The 20936-nt window shown below is 38.9% G+C and overlaps 1 protein-coding gene across 5 annotated transcripts in view; it reads left to right on the top strand.

The window, feature by feature from the left end:
• The window catches only part of luzp1 (leucine zipper protein 1), a 103275-nt gene that overhangs the window by 43961 nt on the left and 38378 nt on the right, over window positions 1-20936 (top strand). For 4 of the 5 annotated variants that reach the window (XM_061895985.1, XM_061895983.1, XM_061895982.1 and 1 more), the window contains exon 2: window positions 17366-17423. The exons of the other annotated variant lie outside the window; for it this stretch is intronic. The gene's annotated coding sequence lies outside the window, so the exon portion shown is untranslated. The remainder of the gene's footprint in view (window positions 1-17365; window positions 17424-20936) is intronic. 5 annotated transcript variants of the gene reach the window in all.

Below are 20936 nucleotides of genomic sequence, written 5' to 3'. Positions count from 1 at the left end.
TGTTATAATAAGGACAGTTGGGTTTACAAAGTGTATTAAAGGGGAACCACACTTTTGGGGGGAATTTTGCCTATCATTACATTCATTATGTGAGACAGGAACACACGTCTTTCTATTTATGAGGATTTTAAAGATGATTAAAAAAAATGCTTTGAACATGCAGCTAATGGCAGTCATCGTAGCCTTCAAAGCTCTCGAAAACAACTTCAAAACCTTCCATCAAGTCTATATATAATGTAGTAACAGACACGTTCATAACAAAATGTAGTATGAACAATATTTTGCGTATTTTGGTCATTTTAATAATTTCTGTAACTAATTCTTCAGCGTATTTATATCTGTTTCCATAGTGGCGCACGTCTGACTTATGGCAACAACTTGTGTACTTACAAAACGCTTGTGTGTGTTGTAATTATGACAGATTCGGTAACAAACAACAAAGACTATTATTTTTGGACAAATTACTATTCACAACCTTAACTTTTTGATCTAGAATCGAGAAGCCAGCACAAAGGAAGCGTGAAACGTTACAGCAGACGGAAGCCGATAAAGTGAGGTGAAAGTGAATCGAAGCTGCAAAATGTGAAACTTGAAGACAAGTTATTTTGACATAAATGGCGTACATACCCATAATTAAGTAGAAAAAACATTCCTAGCCAGCCGGATCAAACAAACATACAACTGTGGATTGGGTGAGTCACACTTTGTTAGTCATGATACACACAGCACGTCATGCGTGCACAAACAAAACATGAAATGTGGGCTAATACTTTACAGATACTGTAATGTAATTGTTATTCAGTCAGTACAGATACGTGTTTTATCGCAGTGTTGTGCGTTACATACTCCAACATGTTTTGTGCTGACATAGAAGCTCGATTATCCCTTGCCGTATTTAGCTTTTATGGCTAATACCGTAGCACGTCGATGTGTTAGTACGCTTGAAAACGAGTTCCTCTGTACTCGCTCTTACAATAACACTGTCACTACAGTTTGGTTACTATACAGGTTACGGTACGTAAATGAAGTATTGTTGACCTTTTTGAATGCATTTTAAAGTGATTTAGAGGTTGAATTGATTGCTCGCCTCCCATTAGCTGCATTGGTAGCCACCAAGAACGAACCGATTTGTATATGTTAGAAAGCCAATAACTAATTAAAAACTTTTTGTCTTTTTGCTTTATCATAATCTGGAACGACAGGCAAAATTCCAGAAAATTGCAGTTCCCCTTTAAAAGCACGACAAGATTTGTTTTTTGGAACATGATTCTGCGGACAAACAAAGTAGTTTATCTGTGCAATGTTTGTACGTGCAATAACTGAGACTGTATGGAAAAACCAGGAAACTATTTTGTCAAGCCGAATCCTACGCAAAGCCAGGCGTGCGAAAACCGAAGTACCCCTATTCTGATTTTTATTCTTGACATACGTTAGAAGGTGCCCACCCTGATATTACAGGACATATTTTGACAAATAGTTTGCAAGGTCGTCTGTGTTAATTTCTAAGATTCAATTAATGAAAGGCATGGCAAATGTTTCTTATTTGATCCCCAATTGCTGCCTATTTGTTTAGTTTTGTCCATGCATGGATTTGTCTTTTCTTATTTTTGTCTTGAGGTGTGTACGGCACTAAAGAATGCTGCTAAGTTCACGCTTTATCTCTCCTGGCGTGCGAGCCGCATCTGCACTCCAGGCAGCCATACCAAGCATTTTAAACACAATTGACATTAAAAATAAACAATAGCAGCCTATAATTTCTGTTCTGCCAGTCAAAAAATGCCTTGCACTTTCTTTCGCTTGGGCAGGGTCCAGCGCGACTACAACAAGAACAACACCAGGAAGTGCTTGGCAGCTAAACTTTGAAACTGCAGAGAAATAACATAGCACCCAAAAATAAGTGCTTGCTTTTTTATAGGCGTGGACCTGGAATATAAAGCAATAGCGCTCATTTTTATCTCATTAATATTGCCTTATAAAGTAGTGAAAGTATGTCTTTTTAACTTAATATTTTAGCATTAGCAATGGTTGCACAATTCAATACCTTCCTGCTTTGTTTACCCAGTGTCTGGGAAAAAAAGTAAGCTCGATTTATGATGCTAACGAATCCAGTCTGATGATGATAACAGTTTGGGTGGGACAGCGGTTGGTGATAACATATTTAGTTTATCATTAACTGTAACTGGTGATATTTTATTTTTTTGTTTAAAAAAAGCTAATATATTGGTAAAGACACAATGCTTAAAGGGGAACATTATCACAATTTCAGAAGGGTTAAAATCAATAAAAATCAGTTCCCAGTGGCTTATTTTATTTTTCAAAGTTTTTTTCAAAATTTTACCCATCATGGAATATCCCGAAAAAAGGCTTTAAAGTGCCTGATTTTCGCTATCTGTGAAGCTACCGTCCATTTTCCTGTGACGTCATCCAGTGATGCCAATACAAACAAACATGGCTGATAGCACAGCAAGATATAGCGACATTAGCTCGGAAATCAGACTCAGATTTCGGCGGCTTAAGCGATTCAACAGATTACACATGTATTGAAACGGATGGTTGGAGTATGGAGGCAGATAGCGAAAACGAAATTGAAGAAGAAACTGAATCTATTGAGCGAATAGTTATTGACGCTATTTGGCCATGTCTGCCTTAGCATTGCCGGTAAAATGTGCAGGCCAAACGATCGGGACTTTCGTATCTTGTGACACTGGAGCAACTTAAATTTGTCGATTGGTAAACGTTTGTTTGGCATTAAATGTGGGTGGAGGGAAACGCTGGATGCAAATATATCTACAAATGTACATACAGCTAGCCTAAATAGCATGTTAGCATCGATCAGCTGGCAGTCATGCCGCGACCAAATATGTCTGATTAGCACATAAGTCAATAACATCAACAAAACTCACCTTTGTGATTTCGTTGACTTTATCGTTGGAAATGCATCTGCAGGATATCCATACATCTCTGTGCCATGTCTGCCTTAGCATCGCCGGTAAAATGTGCAGACCAAACGATCGGGACTTTCGCATCTTGTGACACTGGAGCAACTTAAATCCGTCGATTGGTAAGTGTTTGTTTGGCATTAAATGTGGATGGAGGGAAAGGCTGGATGCAAATATAGCTACAAATGTACATACAGCTAGCCAAAATAGCATGTTAGCATCGATTAGCATGCCGTGCTAATCGATGCACACCCTACGTAAATCAACTTGAATCCATCCCTGATCGTGTTGTTACGCCCTCAGACAACACACCGACGAGGCATGATGTCTCCAAGGTACGAAAAACAGTCGAAAAAAGAGGAAAATAACAGAGCTGATTTGACTCGATGTTTACAATGTGTTTGAGAAAATGGCTGATTGACTACCTAGGTGACGTCATGTTGTGCCGTCCTCGCTCCGAGAGCAAATAATAGAAAGGCGTTTAATTTGCCAAAATTCACCCATTTAGAGTTAGGAAATCGGTTGAAAAAATATATGGTCTTTTTTCTGCAACATCAAGGTATGTATTGAAGCTTACATAGGTCTGGTGATAATGTTCCCCTTTAACTTTTTAAAGTTGTCTTTTGGTACTGTAACACTCAGATGGGTGCCAAAAACTGACTACCTATTGGTGTACTTTTACTTTTGACAAAATTTACTGTACAGACTGATTTGTTAATCAGATAATATAGATTATTTTACCACCTATGGGGAAAACTTGCTATAAGATGGGCTGTTTGCAACTTGCTTACAGTTACGTTGTTCACAACAAAAAAATATAACACAATTGGCTATCTTATGGCAACTTGTTGACGTAGGGGTTAGTGCATGTGCCTCACAATACGAAGGTCCTGAGTTGTTCTGGGTTCAATCCCGGGCTCGGGATCTTTCTGTGTGGTGTTTGCTTGTTCTCACCGTGACTCAGTGGGTTCCCTCCGGGTACTCCGGCTTCCTCCCACCTCCAAAAACATGCACCTGGGGATAGGTTGATTGGCAACACAAAAAATTGGCTAACTAAAAATAAATTTCATTGCAGACTGCGATCATAAAGTGCTAACAGGTGAAAAATTAAGATTATGCACAAAATACATACTACAAAGAACACACAGTACTGTAGGGCTGTGAATCTTTGGGTGTCCCACGATTCGATTCAATATTGATTCTTGGGGTCACGATTCGATTCAAAATCGATTTTTTTCAATTCAACACGATTATCGATTCAAAATTTATTTTTTCCCGATTTAAAAGGATTCTTTATTCATGCAGTACATACAATTTCAGTAGGATCTACCCCTGTCTGTTGGCATGCAAGCATAGTAGATTTTTGTAAAAAGGTTTCATAATTGTAAAGGACAAAGTTTTATCAACTGATTGCAATAATATAAATTAGTTTTAACTATTACACGAATCAAAAATATGACTTATTTTATCTTTGTGAAAACATTGGACACAGTGTGTTGTCAAGCTTATGAGATGCGATGCAAGTGTAAGCCACTGTGACACTATTGTTCTTTTTTAATTTTTATAAATGTCTAATGATAATGTCAATGAGGGATTTTTGATCACTGGTATGCTGAAATTATAACTAAAATTGATACTGTTGTTGATAATATTCATTTTTGTTTCACTACTTTTGGTTCGTTCTGTGTTGTGTTTGTCTCTCCTATCAATTGCTCTGTTTATTGCAGTTCTGAGCGTTGCTGGGTCAGGTTTGGTTTTGGAATTGGATTGCATTGTTATGGTATTGCTGTTTATCTTTTTGTTGGATTGATTTAAAAAAAAAAAAAGAATAAATACATTTTTGAAAAATGAGAATCGATTCTGAATTGCACAAAGTGAGAATGTCGATTCAAATTCGAATTGATTTTTTCCCATACCCCTACTGTACTGTCACAGTATATAGAGGACTATTTTCTATCGCTTGTGTCTTTGCTAAATAAAACGCTATTTCATCTGATATTTATGCTTGTCTTTGAGAGGTGGATGGATATGGTGTCCCTTGGTGGACGGTTGATGTTAGGGTAGTGTTTATGTCGGGGATTTGCGCCGGTGACAGGCGGACCGCTGTGTGAGCAACCATAGCTCTATTAGGATTATTAGCATAGAGGAAAGAGAGACATGCGGTTCGTGTTCCGGCGTTAAAATGTGGGTCACTCTACGGGACAGGAGGGCACCAATGTAACAATACATTTCAAAATATTTTCGGGAGCTACAGTCGATCAGCTGATCAAGTGTCACACTCTTGATCACACACCCTTAGTCCCTCTCACATCAGTCAACTATCTTCCGGTCGCCCCCTGGTGGTTGGCTGACTGTTGGTTGTGAAAGTACTTGAATTGATATGCGAGGCAGCATACTTTTTAAATATTGATATCGCAGGTGATCACGATTAACATTTGATTAATTGTGCAGCCCATATATATATACTTTATTTTCTTGAATTGCCGCAGGGCATATAGTATGCGCCTGCCTTGAATTACTGCCGGGTCAAAGTCGCTTCCCAAAATAATTAGCGCATGCTTAGTATTACTGCCTGGTCAAACTCGTGACATCACGAGTGACACTTCCCCTGTCATCATTTTTCAAAACGGAGGAGGCTGATTTCAATACCGGTAATTTGAAATCGCATAAAGGGAAGAAGATTAAGAGCTATTCAGAAGGATTTACATCACACTCAAATTTTTACTGCATACTTTTGGTAAGTGCCGGAGTGAGAAGAGGTTTTAAAATAAGTAGCGCATGCTTACTTTTACCGCGTGCCTTTGGTAAGCGCAGGAGTGAGAAGAGGTTTTAAATTAATTAGCGCCCCGGCGGCAATTCAAGGAAATACGATATATGTATACATATATGCACATAAACCTAACCTGACTCTCGCCAGAACCTTGTAGTTCGCTGAGCTCAACACAAGGGTCTGGGCTCAAAGGCATTTGCAAAACTCCTTCCAGATTGCAAAAATAATGAACAATTCGGGATCGCCGGGTGGGATTTCAGAAATGTGACATAGCGCCGAAGGGACTGTTTGATTCAATCAACAATGGCGGCACGGAGCAAGGAATCATGTGCTGACATTGATTCTGCTATTGCAACTGTTTAGCGACATCGATCGAATTTTAATTATTTAAAATGATCAGAGAACGGTTTTGAAGGAATTTATTTGTGGCAAGGATGTTTTGGCTCTTTTTCCGACTGAGTTTGGATTTCCCAGGGCCGCTCTCATCAGCGTCACAGGTTGATTTCAATGTGAGTGGTAGAAGTAGCACGTCATTCAAGATAAAGGACAGGTGGTTTATCCAATCACATACATTTTTTTTTTACAAGGCCCCGCCTTCTGAAATACATTTCCTATTGAGAACTCCCAGATCAATGTGTGGAGCTCAGCGAACGACAGGGATCTGGCAAGTCAGGTTAACATAAACCCATATACCGGTAAAACATAGTTGACGCAGGGTTAGATCTTGCTTTTGGTTTTTGGCTAAGACCAGGAATCTGGTGCTTAGAAAGGTTGGTGACCACTGTTTAAGAGAACTGATTCAACAAACAAATGTGTTCTAAACATTGCAGTTCTAAAGGTGCGGTTTTTGCTTGCACATTACTCCACCGGTACACATTGGGGACGAAGACAAAACACCAAACAACAGAAAGAGAAAGTAAAGTTGCTACCTAGTGGCAGCCACTGCAAACTGCACCATAACTTTTCTTTTATTAAATAGTATTTAAACTATTAAATTTATCTCTCTCTAAATGCTTTGTTTGAAAGACACAAACTAGTTGAGATGGAATAAACAGTGCCTCTGGCGGTCGGAGGCAAGTTGTGAAGTAGTGCACTCCGTTTGGTGTATCATTCTTAATGATTGATTAATTTATAGATAGCAATGAAACATGTTAAATCGACATGGTTCATATTGCAGATTTGACAATAAGCCCTCCTCACATTTTGCCAGTTAAGCCTATTAAGGGATTTCTATGCAAAGAAGGGATATTCCCTCCTTGTCATGTACTGTGTTCGCGCATACATAATAGTTTCCATGTAGCCGGGCTGTGACTGTGTGAAACCCTTGGCTGGTATTTGTTAAACAGGGAAAGCTTGAGGGCTGTAAGTCATTAGATATAAGGACAGGTTCTGCAGGTTCACAGTCAAGTTTGAAAAGGAGTTTTCTCTCTGACAGCTTGTAGTCGCTCCACCTCGCTACTGTGTCGGAATGCAAATAGCAGCAAAGGGAGGAATGCTGTCGAGCACATTTCCTCCTTGTGTCTGCTACTTTCTGGACCTTCCTGTCTCTCGTCGTGGTCCTCCTTCCCCCCCTTCTGTGCTTGCCCACTCTCACACTATGTCCCGCCTTCGTCCTCTTCTCTCGCAAGGCATCCTGTCCGCAGTGTTTGACATTCCTTTCCTCCTGAAGCAGACAAAACAACCCCAGACCTCTTCGAGCTGCAACCCCCAGTGCTCACAATATCACACATGCGCACACACACACACACACACACACACACACACACACACACACACACACACACACACACACACACACACACACATTCTCTCCTTGCCGTTAATCACTCAGGAAATGGGTTCCCATACAAACAGGGCCGGCCTGGCCAGTAGAACCCCAGATGGAGTTTCAGGCCTTGAACGCTTCTCCAGCGGAGGAACTTAACCACAATCCGTCTTGTACCCTTTTTTGCGGTCTCTCTCGTTTCCTCTTTTGTTATACTCTATGGTATCCTAGTGTCCCTGTGGATGTTTCCTCTTGTACGCTCCATTTGAATCCAAATATTTTGTTGTAAAACGTAAACTTTCCTGCTGTGTTCTCTGTTTCAGTCCAATGTTGGGTTAAAACAACTTCTTTGCGTGTTGTATGACGTTTTTAAATCTACAGTATATGCATTCATCTCTGTTACAGCCTTCATTCCAGGATTTAGTTCACGGTGGCAGAGGGGTTAGTGCATCTGCCTCACAATACGAAGGTCCTGCAGCCCTGGGTTCAATTCCAGGCTCGGGATCTTTCTCTGTGGAGTTTGCATGTTCGCCCCGTGAATACGTGGGTTCCCTCTGGGTACTCCGGCTTCCTCCCACTTCCAAAGACATGCACCTGGGGATAGGTTGATTGGCAACACTAAAAATTGGCTTACTAAAAATAAATTTCATTGCAGACTGCGGTCATAAAGTGCTAACAAGTGAAAAATTAAGATTATGCACAAACACTGTTAGTGTGTGAATGTTGTCTGTCTATCTGTGTTGGCCCTGCGATGAGGTGGGGACTTGTCCAGGGTGTACCCCGCCTTCTGCCTGACTGTAGCTGAGATAGGCGCCAGCTCCCACCGCGACCCCAAAAGGGAATAAGCGGTAGGAAATGGATGGATGGATGGAATTATCTATGAAAGTGGTGTAGTGTACGGTAGGAACAATTGACAGCCCCTGAACCGTTGTGTAACTGTTTAATAACAGTTTCATGAAATTGGATGACCGTGTTCTCTTACAGTTGAAGTTCTGACTATTGTGTTGATGTTTCCATTCATCCAGATCATTGTATCCTCTAATTCAGTGGTTCTCAAATAGGGGTACGCGTACCCCTGGGGTTACTTGAAGGTCTGCCAAGTGGTACTTGAGATTTTAGATAAATATTCTAAAAATAGCAACAATTCAAAAATCCTTTATAAATATATTTATTGAATAATACTTCAACAAAATATAAATGTAAGTTCATAAACTGTGAAAAAAATACAACAATGCAATATTCAGTTTTGACGAATAGATTTTTTGTGGACATGTTCCATAAATATTGATGTTAAAGATTTATTTTTTTGTGAAGAAATGTTTAGAATTACAGTAAGTTCATGAATCCAGATGGATCTCTATTACAATCCCCAAAGAGGGCACTTTAAGTTGATTATTCCTTCTATGTGTAGAAATCTTTATTTATAATCTAATCACTTGTTTATTTTTCAACAAGTTTTTAGTTATTTTTATATCTTTTTTTCCAAATAATTCAAGAAAGACCACTACAAATGAGCAACATTTTTCACTGTTATGTTGCACTGTTTAATAAATCAGAAACTGATGACATAATGCTGTATTTTACTTCTTTATCTCTTTTTTTCAACCAAAAATTATTTGCTCTGATTAGGGGGTACTTGAATTAAAAAAAAATGTCCACAGGGGGTACATCACTGAAAAAAGGTTAAGAACCACTGCTCTAATTCAATCTATCGCTCCTGGACTGATCAGTTTTTCTATGACGGTCCTGCTCGGTTGAGAGGCTAAACAAAAGTTGTTCTAAGACAATATGAACAGTCCAGTTGTGATCAATTGAATACCCTGAGAAAACGTTTAACTATCTTCTCAGTTACTGTATGCACATTTGTGTGGTGAAAAGTGTTCCTTATCTACGGTCCTTTTTTTTTTTACAAGTTTTCTACAAAATCAGCCATTGGCAACGTAAAGAGACATAAAGGCACAAATAATAAGGAAAGTATGTTGCTTTGTTGTTAGCCTTGTTTTTAGCTTTGGCTCTCCATGTCTACATAGGGCGTGTCTTCTTCCTGATTTGTCACTTCAATACAATGAAGGAGCAACAACACCAAGTGTGAGAAGAGAAGTTGTAGCCAATGGGTACAGAAATAACCACATCAACTCAAGGCAATTGGTGTTGCTGCCAGTTAAGAGAAAATACACCACAAAGTCAAGAGTGCCAAGTGCATGACATTGTTCAAAATAATCTCTAAAGAGTGATTTCTTGTCTTGAATTTTTTTTTTTCTCACGCATCAGCGTCATGTCAGGATAAGAACGAGCAATAAATCTTTACAAGCATGTACAGACATGTTTAAAATAGGACAGTTATAGTGCATGTCAAAGCAGACATCAAAACAAAACGTCCGCTATTAGGCCCAGCCAGCACTTGTTTTGTATTTTTTATGTTTTAAAATGTTTTTAAACAATTAACATTTTTTACCATTTACATTTTTATCTCCAGCTGACGTCATGCTGTCCTTGTTAAAACACCAAACTAGTTTAGAATGCATCTATGGATATACCGATATGAAAATGTCATATCACAGTTATTGTGACCAAAATTATCACGTTTATCTTTATTGTACTTATACACACACTTAAATCTTTTGACCAAATTATTTTTGTATTTTAACAACTAAAATAAAGAAAGACACTGTTACAATTAGGATCAATTATTTCTAGTGGGCGATAGGGGTTTCGGCATCCTGCTCTGTTCAGCAGTCATTGAACGCATCGTGTGCGCCTTTGTGTCACATTCCTCCAGGTATATATCGATCACTCTGTTCTCGCAGAGCACAGCTTGTTGGTTCAATATGCACAATTGAAAAGCTTAGTTCACAGGTGTCTAACTCAACCAGATCTGGCCCTCCACATCATTGTATATGGCTCGCAAACACCACACTTGGCCAGTAAGAATGGGTGATATAGACTATCACAATAACCTGCCTTTTATGGGAAATAAGATCAAAGTGAAGATTAAAAAAAACCTATAGAACTCCACCTTTTTGACTATGAATCTGTCAGTGAATCTAGTCTTCAGAGCCCCCAAAAACTACTTGAAAATATCACTAAGGCTATTAGACTACAGCAATGATTTTAAGTAGCACACAGATACTGCAAAGCTGTTGTAGTGTGCTTTGATTATCATACGGTATGGAAGTTATTTTTCTGTCAGCAATATAATAGACAATATCATTGTGAGTTTTATTTTACAAATAAATTAGATAGTGTTATGATGCCACTTCCGTGTGAACTCTGCAGCGCTGCGGTCGCAAAATGGCACATTATTCCCCAAAACAGAAGGTTACAAAATAAATAGGTGTGTAAATTAGCAGAAACAAATAAAAATAATGTTTGAGGAACTCACGTCAATCAATGTTCCACCACTGATCGCCAATACGCTTTTCAGAGCAAACATCGAGGCAAATGTGCCCAAAACTGGACGGTAGACATCTTCTTTCATAATTTTCTCCGCGGTTTAGAAAGTGTTGACTATGATTGCACAAAATCCTTGAAATTGCCACAAATAGGCCAGTACTGAGACGACGAGCATGTCTACTTCCAAGTTTACTTGACTTGGCTGTATTCTGGTCATTCTGGATACGTTTTTTTGTAATGTGAACGACTACATAAAAAGATCATATTTGAAAAAAGAAAATCTGAATTAGACATTGTAATCTGCAGTGTTGTGAACACACTAAAGGTAGCCTTAATGCAGATGCTGTCTGGCCCGACCTTGCTAAGGTAACTGTGAAAATGTGGACTGAATTTCAATATCGTAATACGGGCGTTACTGATGGAACGGATTGGATTGGATAATAACAAAGGGACAAAAGGTCTTTAAATGATTTATAATTATCGTGAATAATGACAGCTTATGTTGTTATTTATTTAAACTCATATTCCTGCATATGTGTATTAATTTTTTCTGCAATTGTTTGGTAAAAAGACAAAAAAATACACATATATATATATATATATATATATATATATATATATATATATATATATATATATATATATATATATATATATATATATGTATATATATATATATATATATATATATATATATATATGCATATGCACTTGTAAAGAAGAAAATGTCATGGCTGTCTTGAGTTTCCAATAATTTCTACAACTCTTATTTTTTTGTGACTGGAGTGAATGGAGCACATACTTGTTGTTCACAAAAGATATTCATGAAGTTTGGTTCTTTTGTGAATTTATTATGAGTCTACTGAAAATGTAACCAAATCTGCTGGGTCAAAAGTATACATACAGCAATGTTAATTTGGTTACATGTCCCTTGGCAAGTTTCACTGCAATACGGTGGTTTTGGGAGCCATCCACAAGCTTCTGGCAAGCTTCTGGTTGAATTTTTGACCAATCCTCTTGACAAAATTGGTGCAGTTCAGCTAAATTTGTTGGTTTTCAGAAATTGACTCGTTTCTTTAGAATTGGGAAGACTTTGGGAAGGCCATTCTAAAACCTTATTTCTAGCCTGATTTAGCCATTCCTTTACCACTTTTGACGTGTGTTTGGGGTCATTGTCCTGTTGGAACACCCAACTGCGCCCCAGACCCAACCTCTGGGCTGATGATTTTAGGTTGTCCTGAAGAATTTGGAGGTAATCCTCCTTTTTCATTGTCCCATTTACTCTCTGTTAAGCACCAGTTCCCCTGGCAGCAAAACAGGCCCAGAGCATAATACTACCACCACCATGCTTGATGGTAGGAATGGTGTTCTGGGGATTAAAGGCCTCACCTTTTCTCCTCCAAATATATTGCTGGGTATTGTGGCCAAACAGCAACATTTTTGTTTCATGTGACATCACATGGACAAAGATAAGACCTTCTGGAGGAAAGTTCTGTTGTCAGATGAAACAAAAATTAAGCTGTTTGGCCACAATACCCAGCAATACAGGTATGTTTGGAGGAGAAAAGGTGAGGCCTTTAATACCAGGAACACTACCCTACTGTCTAGCATGGTGGTAGTAGTATTATGCTCTGGGCCTGTTTTGCTGCCAATGGAACTGGTGTTTACAGATAGTAAATGGGACAATGAAAAAGGAGGATTACCTCCAAATTCTTTAGGACAACCTAAAATCATCACCTCAGAGACCTCTTGATGAGATTCAAGAAGTATTCACTTTAAATGGTTTTCACTTCACAAGTGTGCTTGAAGCTCATCGAGAGAATGCCAGGAGTGTGCAAAGGGGGGCTATTTTGAAGAAACTATAATACAAAACATGTTTTCGGTTAGTTCACCTTTTTTTGTTGAGTAAATAACTTCACATGTGTTCATTCATAGTTTTGATGCCTTCAGTGACAATCTACAATGTAAATAGTCATGAAAATAAAGATAACTAATTGAATAAGGAAGAGGTGTGTCCGAACTTTTGGCCTGTACTGTCTATTTATGTACTCGAAATAGTCCAAAAAAAGTAAATGTCCTTTGTACACTTGATCATGCATGGGCACAGGCGTGAAGGGTAGAAGTTTCATATATGAAATGAGATCCTTCCTTTCGCCATTTATTAATGATATTTTTAACTTTATATTCTCTACTGCTTGCTCGTGTTACCATAACTGTGCTATTGTGTAGAAATGTGTGGAAATAATTACAACATACGCACGACATACACTAACTGCGTTACGAAAGCTAGCCATTAGAATAACACATAATGTTGGATATGGAGAACATACAAACCCCTTATATATGGAACCTAAATAGAAGATAAACATAACCTTAGAACAAAATCTAAATTAAAACATCTGTATCCATATACAACACTTAAGACTTTTAGCACATCAGTACAGTATGTGGAATTAAATTATGGAATGGAAATCAATGTACTAATATGGCTCAAGAGGTTGTTCAAACTACAAGTGTGTACTATGTACAAAGAAGAAAAATTATGAAAAATCTTGAACTTTATTGAACATTGTATATAATTAATCTTGTTATGAGAATCATAGTTCATTTAAAGTCTTATGAAGAATATTGCTGTATTTTGAAATTCACTGTAGAATGTAAACTGTGTTACAAGATATGTATTCAAAATTGATATGAAGTAGAAAAGGGATAAGATTATATAAGCCTTGCGTCTTCCTACTCCATTTCGGATATGTTGTAAAGAGAAATTAGAATGTGTAAGCTATATGACTAGGGCTGGGCAATATGGACCAAAACTGATACTGCGGTATTTTTAGTTTGAATACCGGTATCCGATATACACCAGTATATTAAAAAAAAAAGGTTTGAAGTGCTTAAGACTGCTTCAGTGTTTTATGGCTAGATAACCAGTGTTGAGAACACTCAGATTATTTTGTTGTAAGTAGTAAAGTAATATGTTGTTTATTCTTTAAAAAATAATAGGTTAGCCATTACTATGTCAGAGCAATTTTTGTTCATTTTGTTTATGAATGTTAGGTTCATATCCTCACGCTTGTGCGCGGGATGGATGGAGCGTCGCCACACTCACTGTGGAGAAAGCTACTGGCTGTTAAGTTTAAGTTTAAAGCTACTTTTCAGCCACAGAGCCACAACACTACAGTAGCTTAGTCCACACAGGCTATGGATAGAGGCACTTTTAAACAGAGTTGTAGTTAGATATTTGACACACCAAGCAAGCAGGTATTAAGTATAATACCGGCATATCGCGCAGCCCTATATATGATGTATAGTTAGTTAGTTTGTTATTACTTTGGTCAGTGGTCAACAAAATTAACAAACAGTTTTACAGTCATAACGTGACAATTTTACAGACCGAAAGGTTTTAGGCTGAAGTTTTGCACTTATTTCTATAAACAACCTCAAATACAAAATGAGCTTCACAGAAATATAAAATTTCCTTTACAAAACATATTATAAATACACCTTGTACACAACATAAACACTGTTCAAATATATACACATTAAAGACATAGACAAACAGTTGTGAAATATGTGTTGGTTAAACATTTGCACCAATAATATAATATATATATGTATATGTATAACATGTAAATATATGCATGTTTGAAAAAAAAATTGATACCACACCATACCACACTTTGCACCATAAATTTAAACAGATTAACTCCAAATATTCCACAATAAGAGCCCACTCTGCATTTGCCCATACACATACACAGGCATGCAACATATGGCAGACGAGCCATGAGATCAATGTCATTTGTCTTCCTGTCAGTTGTCATTCATGGTAACCTTATTATCCGTCACCTTGTACAGTATATTAGAAATAGACCAAATGACTCAAAATAATCCACAAAAGTTAAAGCCCACAGTACGCTCGCTCATGTATGAGCACAGGCTTGCAGTGTTTTTGTGTCATCCAAGAAATGTGATCTTTCCTCCCGCCATTTGTCAATGACATCTGCCACCTTGCGCAATAAAATTAAAGAACGACTCAAAATACTCCATAAATTCAAAGCCCAATGTACTTTCGCTCGTACACATGGACAGGCATGCAAAATACAGAAAATGCGTCATTAAATCAATGTGATGTGTCCTACTGACAGTTATCGCTCATAGTAACCGTCACCTTATACAATAGAAAGAAAACAAAAGACTCAAAATATTCCACAAAATTCCAAGGCCATGGAATGCTTGCTCATGCATGAGTACAGGTGTGCAACGTAGATATGTGGTATAATCAATGCACTCCTAATACATCCCTCTGCAACCTCAAAATCATCTACAAATTTAAATCAGTTCAGAGGTCGGCCAAGACAATATACACAGGCATGCAACATCGATAGTAGAGGTGGGAATCTTTGGCCACTTCACAATTCGATTACAATTACCATTTAGGAGCTATGATTCGATTAAAAATCGATTATCAATCCACGGGATTAGGTCTCTGCTTTTTGCAGATGATGTAGTCCTGATGGCTTCATCTGGCCGGGATCTTCAGCTCTCACTGGATCGGTTCGCAGCCGAGTGTGAAGCGACCGGAATGAGAATCAGCACCTCCAAGTCCGAGTCCATGGTTCTCGCCCGGAAAAGGGTGGAGTGCCATCTCCGGGTTGGGGAGGAGACCCTGCCCCAAGTGGAGGAGTTCAAGTACCTAGGAGTCTTGTTCACGAGTGGGGGAAGAGTGGATCGTGAGATCGACAGGCGGATCGGTGCGGCGTCTTCAGTAATGCGGACGTTGTATCGATCCGTTGTGGTGAAGAAGGAGCTGAGCCGGAAGGCAAAGCTCTCAATTTACCGGTCGATCTACGTTCCCATCCTCACCTATGGTCATGAGCTTTGGGTCATGACCGAAAGGATAAGATCACGGGTACAAGCGGCCGAAATGAGTTTCCTCCGCCGGGTGGCGGGGCTCTCCCTTAGAGATAGGGTGAGAAGCTCTGCCATCCGGGAGGAACTCAAAGTAAAGCCGCTGCTCCTCCACATCGAGAGGAGCCGGATGAGGTGGTTCGGGCATCTGGTCAGGATGCCACCCGAACGCCTCCCTAGGGAGGTGTTTAGGGCACGTCCAACCGGTAGGAGGCCACGGGGAAGACCCAGGACACGTTGGAAAGACTATGTCTCCCGGCTGGCCTGGGAACGCCTCGGGATCCCCCGGGAAGAGCTAGACGAAGTGGCTGGGGATAGGGAAGTCTGGGCTTCCCTGCTTAGGCTGCTGCCCCCGCGACCCGACCTCGGATAAGCGGAAGATGATGGATGGATGGATGGATGATGCAGTTTTACATTTATTTTTGTTTTACCAAATAAGTGGTTATTACTTGCAACTTTTAAAGACAGTGCATGTGTAATAAACAGTTGAATGAATTCCCACATTTATAAAATTAATGGAAATGTGTGTAAAACTGGAACATTAAAGCCATGACATAACATAGCTGGTCAGATCTCTCAGTGAGGTTGCTCGCTGCGGTCAGCCAAATTGTAGAACTGTCTGCATTACTTTATTTACAATAAATAAATCGATTATTAATCATTGTCATTTACTAATCGATTTTGTAATCGTCAATGTCCGAATTGTAATGCATCTAAAAATTGACTGTTTCCCCCGCCTCTAATAGATAGTGTCATAAAATCCTTGTGAATGTTTTCCCGCCTGTCATTATTATTGATAACCGTCATTTAGCGCAATAGAAATGAGCGAAGCTACTCAGGTTAAGCCATTTCGTAAAGTTATGCAGTGCTGCGTTATGAAGTGATGACACCGTTAAACGTAGGCTGGTCGTTTTCCAGTAAATTGTCTTGCTACACAGACCATCCACTTTGCACCTTGGCGGAGGTCCGCGTTCCACACACTGACTTTCTGGTTGCTGATTTTTCCGCCAAATTCGCCAGTAACCGCAAAGTTTAACAGTGTTATAATTTTGTATTTGACTCCTGCAGCTTTTCCTCCTTCGTCTTCCTCTTTTCCCTCCTCCTCCTCCTCTCCTCCAGCACTCATCCTTTTAATTCAGTCCAGACTTCTGTCTTAAGTCTGGATTCTCTGTGCTTAGCCAAACATATGGAATGCTACTGTAGTGGAATGCTTCTGCGTTGTCTCTGTATGTGTGTTTGCGTGTGCGTTTTGATGCACTTGAGAGAGTCCATGGGTTGCTGATGATGATTATGATAATAGTGTGTGTGTACATGCAGACGTGTGTGTGCGTGTGTGCATGTCAGCGCCTCCCCAGAAAAGTGAATAGGGGCCTTGTGTTGCCGTGGCCCAACATGGCTTGTCTGCTCATGCATGAGTCTATTGCAAAGTCCACAAACAGTTTGCTCACTCTCTGGATGCTAGTTTGACTTCCCATGGCCCCCACTCCCCCTCCCCCACTGTTAGCGCTGTCATCAAAACGCTGGCGAAAGGCGACGTTTTTGAATCACCGGCTAACCACATGTTTGTTTGTGCGTTTGCAATCACAGGATGGAGACTTTGGGAAGAGGAGGTGAACATGTCAGAAATGAAGGATGTGTCTGAAACGTAAGTGTACTTTGTGCTCTTGTTTCAAGCATGTGCACTTCATTAACGCCAGGCAAATACTTCCCTGTTCAGTTTAGTGTGCAGTTACATTTCCCTCAACTGAGCTCGGCCGCACACTGATATTTTTGCCTGAAGATGGTCCGATCAAGGATTTATGCTGCTGAGTTCGATATTGATCATCCATGAGTGAGATTTGCACGATACCAATACCAATCAGATGTACTAACTGTGAATTTTTCTGTTTATTTATGGTGAGTACTATTGACAGTTTAAAAATATCCGCACAATATTTAAACTTGTTCTTTATTCTCCTTTATGACATAAAATTGGGGGCAGACAGGCGACACAGGGGTTAGTGTGTGCCTCACAGTAAGAAAGTCCTGGGTTCGATCTGTGTTGGCCCTGCGATGAGGTGGCGACTTGTCCAGGGTGCACCCCGCCTTCCGCGCGAATGCAGCTGGGATAGGCTCCAGCACCCCCGCAACACCGAGAGGGCTAAACGGTAGAAATGGATGGATGGATGGACATACAATTTTTGAGCTAAACAAAGTCAATACTACACAGTAACTAAACAAAAGCAAAAGCTACTCTCTATTACGCATTTAATTCATTTGGTTTTTGTCTTCGAACATTAACAATAAAATATTTTAGGAAAATAAAAGTATTGATGTAATTATTATAGTGTCGACCATAATCTGATATGGCTAACACCAGTGGTTTATGGATCGATGTATTCTTCTTACGTGTGGTGCACTTCTGGCTGAGACATTCCTGACAGATCAACAGTTACTAACTGTTATATTATTCTCTCTCTAACTCTTATTATTCTATTTGTTAATTTCATGTTGTTAACTGCTTACTTTCAGCTGTAAAGTGCTTCAATCTACAGTCTTCAAGCTAAGCTAGCTAACAGCTAGTTTAACATGCATGTTTTTCATAGAATATAATCGTCCAAACATTTTTTTCTCTATGACTTTGCAATGATGCATTCATTTAAAGGGGCCCTTTAATGCAAAACCAACTTTGCTTACGTGTTAGTACAGGCTGTTATGTATTTGGAATCTGCATACTGTAAGTCTCGAGAATTGGAAATCAAACTATGAGGGTAATGTGAAAATATTAATTAAACAGTTATGTTTTCTTTCATATTTCTTTTTCCCGGAAACGAGCCATTTGGAATTTGACCCATTTGCGATGTTTTTGCCATTGGTGGCATTTTTGCTACTGGTGACGTCAGCGGATTATCCATATATGGTAGAAATGTACCCATGGCGCCATTGTAGTCTAACACTGTAGTCAATAAGTTCCCTTATTTTTCACTTTCCTCTTGTGCGGCAGATCGGCTCGTAAATGCACATGCATCCTGTGCTGTTACATGTACGAGTAACACTGTGGAAGTGGAAACACGTAAATAAAACCGCCCACAAAACAGCGCACCCTGAACAGACGGTCAGAAAGCGGCTTGAAAAGGTCCCTTTAAACATAATCTATGCAACATTTTGACCAAAGAACCACCATTACATGTAATGTAGACCATAAGGCAGTGTTTTAAATGCAGAAAAAAAATCTTGATATGACAGGAATTAACCGATAATTCATGAACAGATAACTATCAAATACAAATACTTTAATTACATACAAGTAAGAATCAGTTTTGTTATTTCATTAATATCATTCTAAATACATTTTAGAAATAGCTTTTTTCAAAGGATTGCATCAAATTATTTCCATAACTAACATTGCAATACCACACCCGATTACATTATCAAAAGCTATGTGATTATTTATATAATATAAATATTGGCTTGTAATTCATTGTAATTATTAGTAGTCATCTTGTTGCTTATTTAAGATTTAACTGATTATTTATGCGCAAATAACTGATACATAAAAATACATTCATTAAAAATGTGTTTTACTAAAATAATGATTTTAAACATTTTGGGGCTTATTTTGTTAGGAGAATCGCATGGATTTTTAAAATGTAGTCCTAAAATTGTAATGCCGCTCTTACATCATTATGCATTTAATAAATGAAAACATATTAATATTGTAATAAATAAACATATTTGTTGTGTTCCTAATAATGTTGCACCTTTTTTTTTACTTCAATAATTTAATAATTTTTTATGTCATCGATTCCAACATTTTCCATTTTATTTGCAATAAATGCAATCTTTACATGTGAATTATTTACATCTTGATACATTTCGTGTGGGGTTGATACAAATAAAAATGTTGATTGAGGAATAAATAATTATTGTCGTTCAAGCTACGTCTTTGTACCAGCCCTGAATCTAAATGGCATCCATTTGCTTTCTCATCTGTCGTACCTCTTTCTCTGATCTGTCATTTTATAACCACATACTGACTTTGACCTCCTTTGCCCCTTTTTCCTCTTCATCCTCCTCCTAGGCTGCTCTGTGTTTCCTCTTTGGTCTTTGTGAATGTGCTTCCTGTCGGGCACAAACGCCGGCGCCAAGCTTCCTTCCCTGTGGCCTCAAGGAGTGGCACGGCACTTTTTTTTTTTTACTGTATTTTAACATCGGTTCTGCATTCCCTCTCGTGTCCTTCCATGAGAGGCGGACACAGGTGTCCCAATACTTTTCTCCATATCTCTTCTTGATGTACGTCATCATCACAAACCACCCCCTCATTTGCTGCATTCCTGCTGCAGTGATCCACTCGGGCAGCGAGCAACCTCCTCTGCATTCTGTGGGGTAGCTTCCCTTTTTTACTCTCGTCTCATTGTTTGCATCTTCTCATTTTTGGCATCTTCGCAAACCTGTAGCCGCTGTAAGCATCTAAAGCCCAAGTGAAGATGGGAAAGCAGGCAGGAGTTGTTGACAGTGTTAGTAATACAAGCATGTGGAGGACACAATTTTGTTGTTTGATTACATTTCCTAATTACCAGTAACAAAGGAAATAGCAATGGCTTAAATACTATTATTATTGGTATGGGAGAAACTCTCCCTGAATGTTCTTAAGTCCTGTTTTCATGCCAGTGTTGTATTGAGCACAGTATCCGTAGCAAAGCAAAATATCCTTCTGAGAGCCAGCTTCCCCTGTCCCTATGGGGACACGCATAACAGGGCTATTTCTTTCCAAGACTCCAAACAAATGCACTAAATTATATTTTCTTCCATATCCTCTTGAGACCCAGGATGATATTTGTGTCAGGGCCTCTGTGTATGCTTCACTGCATCTATATGATAACTTAAAGGGGAACTGCATTTTGGGGGGAATTGTGCCTATTGTTCACAATCATTATGAGAGACAAGACAGATGTTTTTTTTTTGATGAATTCTAACTTGTAAAAAAAAGTCAGCTTACAAGGGAGTCAATGGAAGGTCCTCTATTGTGCCCTTAGAGCCCTCTAAATAACCATCCAAAAACTGCCAACAAAACATGAATTACTTATTGTGGCCTGAATATTAACTAAGTATTAGTGATATTGTTATTATAAGTACTGACACAGACAAACTATTTTTAGTGGTGCTTTGATCACAGAGG

This window comes from Nerophis ophidion, linkage group LG03, assembly GCF_033978795.1.
Source record: "Nerophis ophidion isolate RoL-2023_Sa linkage group LG03, RoL_Noph_v1.0, whole genome shotgun sequence".
In the NCBI taxonomy this organism is placed as follows: domain Eukaryota; kingdom Metazoa; phylum Chordata; class Actinopteri; order Syngnathiformes; family Syngnathidae; genus Nerophis; species Nerophis ophidion.
Note: the sequence above shows the minus strand (reverse complement) of the source record. Positions and strands in the feature narration are given on the sequence as shown.